This window comes from Parus major, chromosome 7 (genome assembly GCF_001522545.3).
Source record: "Parus major isolate Abel chromosome 7, Parus_major1.1, whole genome shotgun sequence".
Taxonomy (NCBI): domain Eukaryota; kingdom Metazoa; phylum Chordata; class Aves; order Passeriformes; family Paridae; genus Parus; species Parus major.
Window position 1 is genome coordinate 27,916,738 of NC_031776.1, and position 13,071 is coordinate 27,929,808.

Below are 13,071 nucleotides of genomic sequence, written 5' to 3' on the forward strand. Positions count from 1 at the left end.
GTTGGACTCGATCTTGGAGTCTCTTCCAACCTTGTGAATCTGTCATTTTAGCCTCTCTAACTTTCTTTTTCAAGGCTTTTGTCCTGAAAACAGAGTGTTTTTCAGTTGGAAAAGTCTCCCATCTCTTCAGTACTATCTAGCTTGAACTGCACGTGTTGGAAGTGCTCCTCCTGTTCTCAGTATATGAGGAGAGGGTCACAGATGATTCTCCTCCTCTCCTCTGGCATTCCCGGCAGTCAGGTTAAGGTGGCCTCAGCATCCTCCTCTGCTCACAGAGAGCACTGCTGCCTTGGTGCTGCTGCAGAGCGAGGAAATGGCCTGGGAAGCTGCTCTGATAATCCCTGGCATTCTGCTGCCGCAGGTCTGACTGGTTTTGGGGATGATCTGAAGCAGGCATTTCTGTAGCCTTTCCGAGCTTTTCCCTCAGACGTGCGGTTCAGATTTCCTGTCGTTCAGTGTTTTCCAGGTTTGGGCCGGGAACCAGTGCAGATTTCCACCTGCAGATGGCACTCGCCATGCGCTGGAGAGCCGCAGCCCTAATGGGAAACTGAGCCGATGTTTCTCATCCAAACTAACCAAACACTGTCTCGCAGTGAAATGAAACAGAAGTGGAAGCTGGCTTACTCCCTGTCCCATGGTGTTCTCCTACCCCAGCCAAAACCCACGTTCTTCAAGGTCACCCAGAAAAACAACCCCCCTGATATTTTAGGTTTTTTTAAATGCAAAGCTGGGCGGTCCATGGTTTAAGTCAAGGTGGTGCTTGTCATCTGTATTTGTGGTAAAAGCTGCTCGCAGATCTTTGGAGCCATTCTCAAGGCTCTTGGGCCTTGACATTAAGCTCACAGCTACAACTGGGTTTGCATTTAGTACCTGTGTTTTTTGTGTGTGTTTGCACACAACAGTTGATGTATTTTGCATGGTAATCTGAAGGCACTGATGTTTATAGCGTAAAATAGCACAACAAAGTACATGTTCTGAACAGCCTTGGCTCAAAATGTGTGGGGCTGTCCCTTCTTATCAAGCACAGTAAGAAGGTTGACTGGAGGCTGAGTGTGGACAATCAGAGTTCATGGGGTTTGTCCATGAGCTCTGATGCGCTTGGTTGAGGCCTTGTGTCTAAAACAGTTTTGATGTAGGTACAAGGCTGGATCCTCTGTTCCTGACTTTGAAAGCTTTATGGCATCCATTTTTCCAAGACATAAATGCAATCCAGTGGACTATTCTGGAATTTTTGCAAAGAAGAAGAGCCAGACAAAATGTGAGAAAAATTCTGGACTTTGCACTCTGGCATTTGGGAAGCCATTCAGACTTCTTGTTCTTGGGTATTTGTGCTTGTCTTCCTCCAAGATAGGTTAACTTTGATGGCACAGAGCCAATGTTCAGGTGTTTAATCATCATCTTCCAAACAATTGTGTACATGCACAGTTCCTTTAAGATTCAACTCTTCCTTTTATTCATCTCAGGGAGGTAAATGTATATTCTGCAAGTGAAGGCTTTCAGCAGAGACCTTGAAAGCCAAAGGTGTGTATCAGCAATAAGAAATCAAAGCTCAGGTAATGTTCTTCATGAAAGAAGCAGTTTGTTCTTCGATATTCCTTTCTAGAGTATTCCCTTCCTCCCCTGTGCTGTTCCTAAAATACTGGCAGTTCCAAGTTTTAGGAAAGCCCTTGCAGGCAAAAAAAACTTCAGGTGCAAATATGTTGAAAAAATACAGTTATGTTGTTTGTCATGTGAAATATCCAGAGGATCCAGTAAGAGATTTTGCAGGTAAAAATAGTATTCTGTGACCTCTCAGTCCCATATAGTTTTACTTGAAATGTTTTAAAACTATGTGTGGTAATGGAATAGTCAGGATAAAGCTGAATTCCAAACAGCTACTTGTTTGGCCTTCAGGATAAAAACCTAGTGCTTTCCCATACAAATTCCAGCTCTGTTGGATGTTGTTGTTCTAAAGTTTGGCATGAAGTTCAGTACTGATGTGGAACAGCTAGGAATAAATTAAGAGTTCATGTTGATAATGAGCACTTAGGAAACATTGTCCTAGGGTGAGTTTTATGATTATTATTTTGTTTTACTTTTTACAATTTTTTGACCTATCTGGTTGTTGAAAGGAATAGCTTGCTGGGCATACCCAGTTTTTCCCTTTGGGTTGAGTGACTAAAATCCTATGTAGGATGAACTATTAAGCCAAACCAGGGAGAAAGCAGACAATTAAACCTGGTAAGAAATATGCTAAAAGTTGGCAATAATAACTGTACTTTCAGTAATGCCAAATCTCTTTTAAAATAACAAAAGCATGAGACAGGCAACGAAAAAATCAGGCCTGCTCTTATTTTCATCATCCTTTACATGGCCATTAGCAAGTTCTGAAGCTATAATCTGCATTTTTCTATTCACTTCATTTATGTAAATGTATTCACTTCTATACAAAGAGGAAAAAATGCCCACTGGCAACAGATTACACAGTCCTTTGTACCATGGTGCAGGAGCTCCAGAACTCTTGGTTTCTCCTCCTGGCTGGCATCAGGCTGCATCTGGCAGTCACAGACAACAGAGATCAGTGGGACTGCCAATGCATGGGCTGTCTGTGAAGGTTATCTAGGGACTGCTGGATCCAAAAGCTTCTAACAGCATACCTGGGGGCTGGATGGTTTATCATGGCAGCTGTAGTACAACTCTGTGCATGAAGTCCAGAAGCCTCTGGGTGACTGGGGGCCTATCTGCACTGCTGGAGCAGAGATACTGAAATGGTTCTGCACAGCCTGGGCCAGGAGCCAGAAAGGCTGGGAAGGGGAGGGCAGATTGCCTGGGTCGGATGCTGTGTGCACTTGACTGCCAGACCTAAGTCAGAAGCAGGGCATGTGAGATGTGTTTTCCCTGAGGAAGTGTGAAGGAAGGACTCCTCAGAGCACATTATGGATATCAGTCCCACCGAGACTCTGCTAGCAGCAGCCTGGCAAATCTTCTGGAGGCAATGGAATTGAGTTGCTGGCCAGAGATACTCCGTGATCTATTGGTAGTGGAGAATCTGTTTTTAGACAGGCTCTGTAATGGCACAGAGATCTTCCTGGCAGTTGTGTGAATGCCTGTATTTGTTATGCCACATCTTTGAGTTTGCATTTCAGTGTAATTCTCCTGCAGCTCAAGGTGATTTTCTTTCCTTTTTCTCTTCCAAAATCACTTGACAGCTGGATCTTTTCATTAAACCTCCTGCAGCATGATTCACAATCTAAATGCTCCCTATAAAATCTCAATTCTTGCAAACACAGTGCATATTTTTTACAATTGCCAGGAGCTAGCTTCCTATCACAAGCTTATTTAGGTAGGTTTATTTTTGTGTCTTCAAAATATGTTCCTTTAATTCCCTGTAAATGCTGTTCCCATGGCAGAAAGGGAGACAATGAAGCTATTTAAGAAATATGTATTTTTAATTCTGGGGGTTCTGAAAAACATAATTTCTATTTTGTGGTGAATTCTGAGATTTTGAACTAATTTCTTTATGAATCAGAAGACAGTTGATGTTTCCTAAAGAGGATAAATCCTGGAATTTGTTTCTTCAAGGCCCAAAACTTTTCAAAGGGAACACTGGAAAATTCTAGCACTGATATGTTATATAAACCGAGTACTAAAAATATATTCAATATGGTACTAATGTATCAACTGAATAAACCTAGAGCTGAAACAAAAGGTATTTACCTCTGACAATTTCTGTGAAATATACCTACTTGAAAAAAAACACTGCTGTTCTGTCTGACCTGTCTGTGTTGATGAAAACCATAATCATCTAAAGGCTTTTAAAACTTTCTGGTCATTTTTCTTTGTGCTCTTCTTATTGGCAGGTCAGTGGGTTATCAAACTGTACTTGATCGATTCCAGAAGATTAATTGCAGCAATGTCCAAGTCTCATTTGTAATGATGGTGGACTGGCACTCATCAATTTCTTGGAGCTATTGATAGTGGGGAAGCTCAAGGGGACAGGAGTGACACTGTGAATTGTATCAGCACTTTTACTTTGTGATTCTGCTCTAGTGCAGTAGGAGCTGCCCCAGGCTGTGCTGCTGCCTCCAGGCCAGCCAGTGATGGCTTCAGGAGAATGGCACAACTGGTTATGACATTGCTGCCAATCACAGATATGCTGCTTTGCAGATACTGGTAAAAAGGAAATTTAATGTAGATTAAGTCAATATTGGGGATTTGTATGCAGTAACAGAGCAAAACTATTTTCAAGGACAGATTTCAAGTATTTGTTATCATTGTGCAGATTTTCTAGAAATAGACTGAGTTCCACTGATCACTCTGCTGCACAAGATTAAAACAAAATCACACTTCCAATTTCAGATAAATTGCTTGTAATTAACTTGTTCTGAAGAGTGGAGAATCCAGTTTGATGGCTCTACACTGCAGAGAAGCTGCTTGTCAGTGTGACTGTGCCTCTCTTCTTTCCCTATCATGGATCCCTAATTGTCCAGATGAAGGATGTCCTCTTAGTCCCTCATCAGGTGTTTGAATTGTCTAAAAGCTACACTTGTGATACTATTGCAGAGGTTTTATACTTGCTATATATAAATTGAAAGTATTCAACCATCTTTTTATTGCATATAGACCTACTTTTAAAATTTATTTTCCTGTGATAGTGTTCACATCTCAATTTCCCCCATATAAAGATAGAGCAACCTCAGTGGATTTGCAGAGTTCTTTTGGAATTACACATGTGAATAGGGACAAAAATCCTAATGTACATACTTGTAGTATGTACAACATACTTGTTGATTCAGAGCTAGTAACCCAGCCATTAATATTTCCCTCCATAACTGTGGTCTGTGAGGTCTGCTTTTGAATAATCAAGTCCCAGGGAAGCACTGTTTTGTGTCACTATGGAAATGGCTTCTGGTTTGAGGCATTTAGGCATCTTTGTTTAGTGTCTGGTTCAGAGCACTGCCACATGCAGAAACGCAGAGCACGCTCCTCCCTTGCTGAGCTAGGGAGAGAAATTCTAAGGCTGACATGAGAAAAGCAGGAGAATCAGCCTTCTCATGCCTCTGCATTTGAAATGAAGCTTGTTTGGAGAGAAAGAAGCTGCAGAATTTGCAAGAAGTCAGGAACTGAGACAGGAGGTGTCTCTGAACTGTCAGTGAGCGTGTGCACACGTGTTAGTTTAGCATGACTGCCTGTTTTAGTATGCAGCTGATAGAATAGAAACCACTGTGTGCTCCAGAACGATGGCACTGGCTCCTATTAACACACAACTCTCATTTTTATCAGGGTGTTTTGTCCAATGCATGAGATTTTGTTAGTGCTGTTTTTTTCCTGTGCAGCATAGGTGAGTCTTTGTGATATTGGTGAGATCCACAGCTTTTCAGCAAGCAGAGAGCTGAGCCTGCTGTTGCTGCTCTGGAGTAATGCCAAGGCTCAGTTCAGAAGTGCACAGCATAAAAGGGAGGTTGTGACTTGTGCATCAGGGAATGGGAAGTGCAGCCTTCATGAAAAATGTGTCAGCTGAAGTGGGTGCCTTGTTGGGTGGAATGAAGGGTGTTTCTGCTTGGAGAGGAGAGATGGCTGAGAGCACTGGGGTTTGGCCTCTGGCTCCTGGTTATTTTGCCAGTGGCCAAGATTTATATTGACAACCAGAGCCTGGATTTGTCAATGCCCACATATCAAAGTAGAGTGCAGGAAGGACTGGAAGCCTGCAGTGCTCCACAGTGGGGAAGGGTCTGGTACCATCTCAGTCATGTTTTTTGTTGCCTTCTTGGGTTTTTTAAGGATTAAAATAGACCTAATTGAAACCTCTTAAAAATCAGAGGTTGGTGTTTTTTCCCACCAAAAGAAATGGCTCAGATAAATATTACCCAGTCAGGAATGCATTCACACCATTTGTCCCTTGGAAAAAAATAACCTTTTCTGACTCAGGGTGGAAAGCTGCTCCTCCCAGTTCCAGGCCCCTTCCCAAAGGATTCACAGTTTTATGTGTGCCACAGCACAACCCCTCAGTGCACACTGAGTGATGGGCACTGCTCAGGCTTCGCTGCTCTGTCATGCACTGAAAACCAAATGGGAGAGAAGCAGCCCCAGAGCACAGCCAGGGCTGTGCAGCCACACTGACGTGCCAGTCATCTCTTCTGAGTGTGCTCCCCTTGGGATGGGGAATTGGGTCAGTAGGTCACCTAACCACTGCAAATTTAGGTTTTTTATAGGCACATGTAAATGTGGGTTGGGGGGACAAAAGATATTTCAGAGCACAGAGCAGAATCCAATTTGTGTGCTAACATCAAGATGTGAAAAAAGGAGATTATTTTGGGATAAGAATGGTGAGTGGAATGTGACTTGCTGTTTGGACCTGCTGGACATGCCTCCAGGGTGGGGTTTGGCACAGGGACAGCAGGCAGAGAGAGATCAAAAGAAAACTCAAAAAGAATTTATTTCTCTGCTCTTCTCTTTTGTCTCATGTCACGGCCAGTCTTTTCCTTTGGGAGATGATTTGGGATTTTTGAAGGGGATTGGATAGGGAGAAGAAAGAACTCAGCAACACTCAAGAAAGAATACACTAAAAAGCTGTCAGGATTTTTTAATAGTAAAAAATATGGCAGATATTGACTATAGACGCAGTATCTCATATGCCTCCAATATTCATGGAGATCTACTACTTGCCAAAACTCAGTACATTTTATAGCATGAACATTTCGGGTGGGAACGCCTCTGTACCAGATCTCTCACTGCAAGTCATTATTAAGATATATTTATCTCAGATCATGTGTGGCCCCCTAATAAGAGCCAGAAATAAAACCATGATATCTTTCTAAATCTTTGTTTTGCTTATGGATAAGCTGAATTGAATTTCATTCACACAGTAGAGCACATTTTTTAAATGCACCCTATATGAGTGTTTTCTGGCCAACATGGAAAATGTTAGTTCCTGTCTGGAACTTTTCTAAAGTATAGAAATAAGTCTGGTATAGAATAAATAAAATGGTCTCTTACTTCCAGGGTAGTGAAACCTCCTTTTATTTTTCCTCAATATAAGTATGCAGTACATCTTCCCATTTGTTACAGGAGATTTTAATCTTTTGAAGTTTAGGGAAGACAAAGCCTTCAGTCCATCCTGCTTTGGTGACACCTCTGAAGAGCTAATTTGATGGGTAAGCCATAGAGACAGTTCACATGTCAGGAAAGTAACAGTGGTGAAAAATCGGTTTATAAATCTAATAAGATTAAGATAATGATTTCTATAATTTGAAACAAATTCCAGTGTGTAAATCATGGCAGAGAGATGAATTAATGTTGACAGTGAAGAGATTCTGGATCCAAAGGGACAGTCTTGCTGACCTGCTCCTAAAGATTCTCAGCTAGAACAAACCTCCTTTTGCCAAATGGAAATACTCAAATTGTGAACAGAACAGAAGTGTTGGTGATTTATTCTAAATGTGTGTTTGTTTCTAGCAGGCAATATACTGAAGTGTGAGATTTATTCTGGAAGGAAAGAGACTTTTTCAAGTGAACCATTTTTAAGTGATTCTTTGCTACAAGTTAAATTTAGCTTAGCAAATTGGAGGGACCCAGGAGAACACCAAGGGGCTCCCTACTTCCCTCTGAATCTCAAGGGAATATAAGATGTGTATAAGAGACAGACCCAGGAGAACACCAAGGGGCTCCCTACTTCCCTCTGAATCTCAAGGGAATATAGACTGTGCTGGGACAAGATGAGATGCCTTCACTGAGGGCATCTCCTGCACTACTCCCACCTGGGCTGGTGCACGGGAGCTGATGCAATGCAGCGTGGCAGGGAGGAAATCTGTATTTCAAAGGAGCAGCAGCAAAAATTTAATTAAATCCCTGCATCCTTCCTCAGGTAGCAGCAGTGCACTGACCGTGCTAAAAGGATGTGGCACATCTTCCTCTATTTTTTCTTCCAACAGTTTGCTTCTCAAAGATGGCCTTTCACTTATGGCAAAAAAAGAGTTCACTGCAAATCTGGAGGTCCTGTGATACATTAGTGGTACACTTACCTTTTTGCAGCAGCCTGTGTTGCATTTTTGTCATATATTATCAGAGAGAAGGAATGATTGTTATGTCATGTATATCCCATGCCACTCCAAATGGGCTTCAGGAAAGGTGTTATAACCCATCTTCACATTAATGGAAATAAGAGCATAGCTGGGTCAGGGTAGTGGTTGTGGGGGAAACAGAAAGGAAATGCTTTGCTGTCTTTAAATAAAGTAGGTTTTATAAAAATATAGGCACAGAATTCACATTCTCAAAAATTTCTGCTTTTGTTTTTGAGGCAACCATGATGCCAGTTGTACTTGGTGCTGGCTTTTCCCAGTGCTGCTGACAGTCCAAAGCCTTTTAACAATGTCATGGTTTGTCTTTGAAATCTCCAAACCATGAGCATGATATTAAACCCAGAATGCCTGGAGTTATTTCAGTTCCAGAGACCAGACTTGATAAAGCTGTCATGATTGCACTCACGTCTGTAGGGCTCAGGGAAGATGTGATCTGAGCTTTTGGGACAGAGAACAATACCATACCCTCCTGGATTGCTGCTCATCTTGGAGCTGCTCCATGTTTATTTCTCCACCTGCCTTCCCTTTTGCCACGATCATAAAGAAGTTGTGGAGCTTTGCTGTGAACCATCTGGGGTTTTTGATGATATTAATCATTTAAGAAGCTTTCAAAAGGAGTTGCATTTCACTCCTGACAGTTTTCCTTCTTGTTCTCCCTTGTCATTTCCACAAAAGAAAATGCTTTCCTAATTTTTCTGAATTTCAAAGGCTCAGTTACCATACAGTCACTTGAGCAGCTCTCAGTTGTACCCTCTGCAAGTTAATTATGAAATTGGACAGTGATAATTCTGTTTTAGTGGTGCACTCCCTGTGCTGCATAACACCAAGCAATATGACTTTGGTTTCATGTTTGGCACCAGAACTATGCTTTTGTTGTCTTCTTTGTCCTTCTTTGCTTGCTGCTGCTCACTTTCACATTCCTGTTCCTGTACAAGGATGTTCCAAAAATGAAGGGACCAAGCTATTTTCATGTACATTACCAAGGAAAAAATACTAGAATAAAACCTAGCCAATAATCATCAGTTTCAGATATCTTCCCTAATTCTTAAAGACCCTTGTAAAGACCATCAAATATTGAAACAGTGGGAGTATTTAACCTCATTTTAATATTCTGTTTGGATATGCTTTTACCAGAAGAGCAGTGAGGTGGCAGGAAGAAAAACTCTGAAATATTCTTATAAGCACAAAATGAGCCTACATATATTTTGCTTTCCCAGCTGTCCACCTCTCTTGGTCTCAGAATGACATTGAAGATGGCTGAAAAGTGGAGATCTTTGCCAAGCAAGCTTTTGTTCTTTGTGTACTTGTGCTATGTACACACAGATGTCTTTGCACACTTATTAATATTGGATGAGATGTGTGATTTTAAATGTAATTTGAAACATTTTTTCTCTATGTATTTCACTGGCATTTCATTGCATGATGGTTGTGATCACACTGGAGTTAATTAGCATGATTGTGGTAATGGAAGTGTTTTCTACTTGATGTATGAGTGCACTCCTGATTGAGATGAACAATTGATGGGATGAAATACACCACAGCCAACATTTTATTTTAATCTAAAGTAAGCAATCAATATGAAGTAGCACAAAGAGGAATTATTTTAGCTAATGTATTTCCAGCTATTAATTCTAATCTTGCTTATTTATTAGTTTGAAGGTCTAAGGTAGCTTTTAATCAATTTATCTGGCATTTCAGCAGTTGATGTAATGTGTAAGTGTCACTCTTTTAAATTCAAATAATAAATTCATCTTGGTTTGTATGTGAACCCTGAGGGAGAAATCATAAATAAAAGTAACAATTCATGGAAAGGTACCTGGCTCTTCTCAATGGTCAGTGAAGATTCTGGGTTGTATCCACCTTGTCATTCCTGGGAATATTTTATATCTAATGAATATTTTAAAATGCCATATGCTTGCATTTAAAACATTTTATATACAATATATTATACATATTTTTTTTATACCATTCACTGAAATAATGGAATTACTGGAGGTGCAAAGTAGTCAGTGTCAGCATGACATCAGTGCAAGGAGAACTGGGGTGAAATTATGATAAGGAAAAACTGAAGATGAAGTGCCATATTTAAGGGAAGAACAGTCTGAAGAAGAAGGTGCTGATGGAAATTTCATTAGCCTGGATAGTTTTTTAAAAGGTCTGAAGATGTTTCCATTCTGGTGTATAGTGGGGAACAATCTGGTACTGACAGAGCAAGTGTGGCTGCATGACCTCAGAGAGAAGGTCTGCCTGTAACTTCTGTAACTCTAATTCCTGGTAAGTCTGTTTGGAATTAGAGCCACAGAGCACAAGTAAGAATGTAAGTCTTGGTTTGATTATGTGCAATTCAAATGGAATTAAATCACAACTTATATTAAATCATCATATGCACTTAGCCTTTGCCCTTCTTAAGGGAGGAGAAATTTTGACAAAGATGGATGCTTCCTTAAACCCCAGATTTATTTATCAAAGAAATGTTTCATTGTGGTCACTTATTTTAGCTTTAGAGTATCAAGTTACTAAAGATATCATTCTCCACTAAGGCCTGACTGTGAGATCACTTAACCTCAACAAATACTGGAGCTAATTTTAACAAAGTAGTTTGAGCAAAGGATCTGATAACGGTAACTGAGCTTCATAATTAAGGATAACAGTAGTTTATAAGGCTTGACAAGAACTGCAGAATCAGCTCCATAATTATATAATTTTGCCGATGTGAATCATGCTGTAGTTTCTTTGGGCAGGAGTTCTGCTCACTGTCTATGCACAGAACAGGTACCAGTCCTCCAGAGTTCTATTTTTAGCCCTTTGCCATTTTTTTCTCTCCTGTGATCTTGGGAAGATGGTTAGAAGGCTGACCCACTTCTCCCTGAAGTCAGTAAAATCCTTTTTACTATTTTCAGTAAGAGATGGATCAGGCTTTGAACTTTGTCTCGACATCCCAACTTCTCAGCAGGAGTGCTGATACAGACATTTCATCTTTGGTAAGAGTTGAGTCACAACTCTAAACATAAAGGAGATATCACATCAGAGCAAGCCTAATAAGTCTCCTAAACTTAAGCCTGCAGGCATAATAAGGGATTCACATCACTCATCTTTAGTCAAGAATATCAGATCTAAGCTAGTCCTCTTTCTCTCTCTGGCTGGAACTTCCTGGCCTCCAGAGATGTCATTTCTTCCAAACCTTTTTCATTGTAAGACCCAGGTGACAACGCTCTCTGAATCAATACAAGGAGCCTTTGCCTGGAACTGCCTTGCACAGCCCCAGAACTTGGTAATACAGACTAGGGCTACCTTATCTCAACATCTACTTGGGAAGGGGAGAGCTTGTAGTTTGTGTTTAATGTGCTCATGTATCTGATCACCTGCCCTGTTCCCCTCTTATGTTTCTCCTGATGTTTACAACAAACATCTTTCTCTGGCTAATGGGAATGGCTCACTATGCTTTGGAGAACTCTGAGACAGTTACCCTGGAAATCCTTCAAATAAAATATACAGCTGTAAAAGAGTTTTACAATCTGCAGGGGCAGATTGTTCTGTAAAAAATTGTCCAGATTCAGGGCACGAACTCTGCCCTGGACTGCCACTAGACACAGCTATTTTCAATGTAATCAGCCTAGAAACATGCAGCAATAAATTAGCTACATGTGTCGTTCCTAGCCACAGATAAAAATTACATGGAATAATTTTCTATAAAAGCACATGGACCAAAACCAAAATGCTGCATTAAATTGGTTGGTACCTTAAAAATGTGAGGAAGATCACAAAGATAGATAGATAGATAGATTGATTTCCTTGTGTTTGCAGATTTCATGATTGAAATAGGTCATTATGCAAAGATTGGTCTACACAGATTATTAAGAGATAGGATGTAGAAGTTGGTTTGTGCATGAAATGGTGCAGAAGTGTGGAATGCCAGTTAGCAGTTCACCAAGAATCTCAAGGGTTTGCACATGACAGTTCTGTTATGGGTTAATACAGTACTAAGAAAAAATTCAGCACAACCCTAAATTTTCAGAAAGCATATAATTTTGTAACTCATGGATTCATTTTTTTTTCCTGGATAACTTGTGCTATTGTTGGTTGTGAGGAACCAATCTCTACAGATAAAGAGGAGAGGTTCTTCATGGGATCTCCCTTCTGTAGGGATTTTTGGTGTCACCTTCTTCAGGATACTACAGCAAACCTTCATGGGTCTGCAGTTTGCAAAAAGGGTACAGCCACGATTGTCCTTCTAGTAGCAAAAATTTGCTTCTGCAGTTGCATTAGATCTTACCTTCTTCCAGAGTTTTGAATCGTAATGCCAGATTGCAGGTGTGCCAGATCCTGTGTTCCTGCCACATCTCAGGAGGGCTGGGAATCTGAACTAACCTCTTCTGGCTGGTGTTGGTGGGATAAGGAGGCATTTCATGCTTTTCTTCTCAGTAGAACTTAATTCTTTTTGGATTCTCACCATGCCTGATCCAGGGTTATATCACACCAAAAAAAGTATGAAGTGCTTCAAACAAATAAAATAAGGGTCTGTACCCCAAGGAGCTCACTAACAAGACAGCAAGCTCAGGATGAAAATGTAGGGAGCAGGGAAGCAGTGCAGCATTACAGCACCAACCAGGATGAAGCTCTCAGGTTCAGCAGTGCTTTGGTTCAATACTTTTAGAGAAATAGATGTACATGAAAATATTTGATATGTGTAACAACATCTGGTATGATTTATGTGCACTTTAAGCAAACAAACAGAAGTAGAGCAAGCCCTCAGCAAACGAGCAACCTCTGGCTTATTTGGCCTGTGCTGTGCATGGGTGTCAATAGCTGACAAGAGAGGACAGTCCTCTGATGAGCACTTCAAGGAGGAGTTCAAGGCAAGGGTGGGTAACTCCCAAATGTGGCTGCTCATCTGAAATGTATCTAAATCTCTTAAATCTGCAACAGTGAGCTGGAAATCTCTCAGCACCAGGCCTTCCTTCTAGAATGGCAGGAGTATAACCATTAGTTGTTTTTCCTGTCATAAACTGCACCT

General features: G+C 40.8%; 1 protein-coding gene across 14 annotated transcripts in view; it reads left to right on the plus strand.

Annotated features, from left to right (window-relative positions):
- KALRN (kalirin RhoGEF kinase) overlaps positions 1 to 13,071 on the plus strand; it is a 470,986-nt gene that overhangs the window by 258,506 nt on the left and 199,409 nt on the right. The window lies entirely within an intron of this gene.